The sequence below is a fragment of the Schistocerca cancellata genome, chromosome 8 (assembly GCF_023864275.1).
Source record: "Schistocerca cancellata isolate TAMUIC-IGC-003103 chromosome 8, iqSchCanc2.1, whole genome shotgun sequence".
Lineage (NCBI taxonomy): Eukaryota > Metazoa > Arthropoda > Insecta > Orthoptera > Acrididae > Schistocerca > Schistocerca cancellata.
In genome coordinates, this window is record NC_064633.1 from 490,823,817 (window position 1) to 490,828,295 (window position 4,479).

Genomic DNA, 4,479 nt, shown 5'->3' on the forward strand with positions numbered 1-4,479 from the left:
ATGCCATAACAGCCTTACGATCAATAATATTCTGCTCTACAGTGAATATTTGGGAACTAGTAATGCAACTCACGAAGTTTCGCGGCGCTAAATACAGATGAATGCCCTAGCGCAATAGCTTGAAGAAAGAACACTTTCTTCTTCGGCTAATAGGGCAATAGTTTCTCCAAATTCTTGTAGAACTCGTGCAATATAATACTACAATATTGCCCAGTGACCAGTTTTTTTTCTAAATGGTCAATGAGTGTGAAACTCTTGACATCCCAAAATATTGTCGCTATAACTTTTCTGGACGATAGCTTCGTCGTTTTTGGAGCAGACTGACTGGAAGCTATCCATTCTTTCGATTGTTGGTTTGTTTCCGAGGTAAAGGACCTAAGATGAAAGTGACAATTCGACGCAAAGGTCTTCGGAACTCTCTTAAATTGCTCCTTAATTGCTTCCCGTCGACACAGCTATGGCCTCTGCTATTGCGAGTATTTTCGTTTGCCGATCAGCGAGAATGATTAATTTTTCGAAGCTACATCTACCGGGGGTCCGGGCGATTCTCACCAAAAACTAACGATCCACCATGTTCACATTCGTTGTTCCAATATCTAAATGTTGTCATTGACGGGTAAGAGATGCCATAAAAGGAATCCAATTTCACTTCTGTCTCGTCATACATTATCCATCCAAAATAAAAAAGCTGTTCACTAAACGACGCTATACTTTTTTCATCTAGGCAAAAACAACGTAGCACAATTTACCGAAATGGCTACCAAGTCGAAATGAACCTATAAATCAATGTTATTATTGTTTTAGTGACATCTAATAAATGACGGCACACGATGGTAACACCGATTTACGGTAGCAACGACGTGCTTTCCATTTAAAGGTACTTATAGTACTTAAACGCTCTCGTATTTTTACTATTTACAAGAGCACTATTAACCCAATTACGACCCCCTATTCATTAAAGGATTGAATTCCGATTTGTAAAACAGCTTCAGACCTCTTCTTTTTTTACAGGTAATTTTGTGTGTTGAGCCCACACGGAGGCTTGCCGGCACTCGTCCTTTCCGAGAACCATTCGCGACTCGAACAGGAAGGAGGGGTATACAAGTGTGCCTCGCGGTCTGCGGACTGTAAAGGAAGGTATAGATGAAAGCTTGTAATATCATTATGGGTGAAGACGCAAATCCTTAATTGGTTTGTTTTATTAGTTTCAGATTATTCACCCACAGACTAATGAAAAAGTCAAAAGCAAAACTGATAAAACAAACAAATGATAACCCCTTTATACGTTCATGTAAGATCTTTCCGTAAAATAGTGCGTAGTGTCCAATAATTCACTTTAGAAAAGGTATTTACTTTGTGAATAGTGTCAGTGAGGAGAGCTTCGACAAGGTTTCATATTATGTGTAATGTTTGTTGGAAGTCGCTAAATGTCGTCGCTCTCAAATACTGGATGAATGTAGTCTCTCGGAACGCATGCACAGCTACAGCTATTTATACAGGACGTCCCTGGAGGAATGGTCAATATTTACCGATGTGGCAGGAACAGTCATTCGAAGCAAAGAAGGCTAGTAAACGAGGGCTCTAGAGCACCTACCTCAGAGCTACGAGCACTTGTTCATCTTCGTTAGTGTGAAACACATCTCTTCTACCGAACAAGTGATCAAAGCTTTTGAGGTAGGGGAAAATGGGTTACGGCCGGTTAGTAGGTTAAACTGAGTTTCTCATGTCACTAGTTATGGCCTTCGGTCGATAAATACAGAATTACACTCCATTAGACAAGAAGATAGAGCGGCCATAATGGTGTATTATTGCTGTTCAATTTCCCCTGTCTTTCAAGGTACATTTTTTTTTACAGTATCAACAGACTGATATTCCTTTGTTTTTAAACTGCAATTATTTCACAGTTGTTACCCTTTTAAATACTCTATCTAGTCAGGAATATTAGATAATTAGGAAGTACACTCTAATACAAAAAAATAAAATAAAATAAAATAAAAAAATAAAAACGAGGCATCAGAAGAAATTATCCGTGTGGGGCGGAAATCGGTAGATGTGAAGTATATGTACAAACAAATAAAGGATTACAAATTGGGAAAAATTGGATGACTTATTCAAGAGAAAGACCTTCCACGAGTTGAAAAGGTCAGGAATGCGTTGGCCCTGATACAAGCATTTATTCGGTTTGACGTTCACCGACAGAGCTGTTACATGTCCTCCTGAGGTACAGCGTACCAAATTCTGTCCAGCTGGCGAGTTCTATCGTCAAAATCCCGAGCTGCCCATAGTGTTCCAAACATTCACCACTGGGGAGGGATCTGGCGACCTGTCTGGCCATGGTAGGGTTTAGCGAGCACAAAGACAAGCAGTAGAAACTCTCGCTGTATGCGGCGGACATGGCCTTGCTTGAATGTAAGTCCAAGATGGCTTCCCGTGGAGATCAACGAAACGGGGCATAGAATATTATTGACTTACCACTGTGCTGTGAGGGCACTGTGGATGACAACCAAAAGGGTCCTGCTACGAAAAGAAATGGCAGCTCAGACCATCACTCATGGACGTCGGGCTGCATGGCGGGCGACAGTCGGGCTGGTATCCCACCTCTGTTCAAATGGCTCTGAGCACTACGGGACTTAACTTCTGAGGTCATCAGTCCCCTAGAACTTAGAACTACTTAAACCTAACTAACCTAAGGACATCACACACATCCATGCCCGAGGCAGGATGCGAACCTACGACCGTAGCGGTCGCGCGGGTCCAGACTGTTGCGCCTAGAACCGCTCGGCCACCCCGGCCGGCTATCCCACCTCTGTTTGCAGCGTCTCCAGACGTGTCTTCACTGGTCATCGAGGTTGACTTCGGAGTGGGAATCATTACTGAATTTTACTCCAGTCAATGTGATCCCAGACTGAAGACGTATCTAGAGACGCCCCTGACAGCGATGGTATAACAATCTGACTCTCACCTGCCCGACAACCAGAAGTGATGACATGGAGTACCATTTCTTTTCATAGCAAGACTCCTTTGTTTGACATCCACGGTACCCTCACAACACAGCGAATCGTGGACGATATTCTACACCCCTTCATGTTACCTTCACGGCAAGCTATTTTGTGCTTAAGTTTTAGCAAGATAACGCCCACCTACAAGCCGCGAGAGTATCTTGCCGTATCCTGTCTTGGTCAATAAGCTATTCCTATCTCTGCCCAACATAAAGTTTGGGGCATTATGGGCAGTGCTCTCCAACCAGCTCGGGTTGATTGATGCGCCGTTTTTTGGCTTAGAGCTTATTTATACACTAGCAAACAATAGGGACTTTATTCGACGATAGCGTGCTTTTGTTTCGTTTTTATAACCTCTGAACTAGGGGCAAGACCGTGTACGTTGAGTGGGGGAAGTAGCGGGCAGTACTACATAATACTGTACTACAGACGATTTTTTTATTTTGTTTTGTTTAGTGTCTAATATGCCGAGAACTTACCTGAGAAAGAGAGAATCATGGAGCCAAGGGAGCATGGAAGGGATAATAGACGAAGTCTTACGGCGGGGTAGGTTGAGTTACTTGAAAGTTGGAGGAAGCTTCAGTCTCCCATAAAGTACCTTAGAAAATAGATTAGAAATAGCTAGGACAAATCAACTAACTACTAAGAAAGCGGTAATTAAAGGACAGTTGGGGCTATCCCGACTTGTGCTTTCAGAACAACAAGAAAAAGATTATTCGATCTATGTTAATACTACAGAGTAGACCTTTTGGTGTGACTCTGAAAGATGTCCGAAAATTAGTATATGATCTTACAACCAAAAATAATTTGAAGCATATTCTCTGATGAAACGAAGATGGCTGGAACGGACTGGTTATATCATTTGATAAACAAAGGACAAAGTTTCTTTACGATTTCCAGAAAATACTTCGATATCAAGAGCCACTGGTTTCAATGAACAGTCTGTCTACAAATCTTTTCATTTTTTAGAATATGTATATGAGAAGCATAAATTTTTCCCATGTGATATATACAATGTCGATGTAAACGGAATAAGCACTGTATATAATAACCATCAAAAGTTTTAGCTTTTCGTGGGGCTTTAGTCAGCGCTAAAATTTGTATGAGCGCAGCCGTCAACTTAATCTTCGAAAGATGGAAGACCCATTCCACATTGATGATGTACTAGAAGTGATCAGTATCATCCTTACGGATGGATGTAAACTAAAATTTTTGTGTACTGATTTCGAAAGTTCATTGGGTTTTCTAAGCCATCAGCAGACAAATCAGTCGTCTTGATTTTGGACGGACATGCCACACATAGGAAGAGCTTCGATCTGATGAACTTGGTCAGAGAAAGCAATGATACTTCGTTGTACTTTCCACCACATTATTTCTATAGAATGCAGCCTCTGGAATTGACCTCCATGGCTCCTTTGGGCACTTATTACCTACAAGAATTTCTTCAGTGGCACGCAACACATCCTGGAATGGCTGTGAC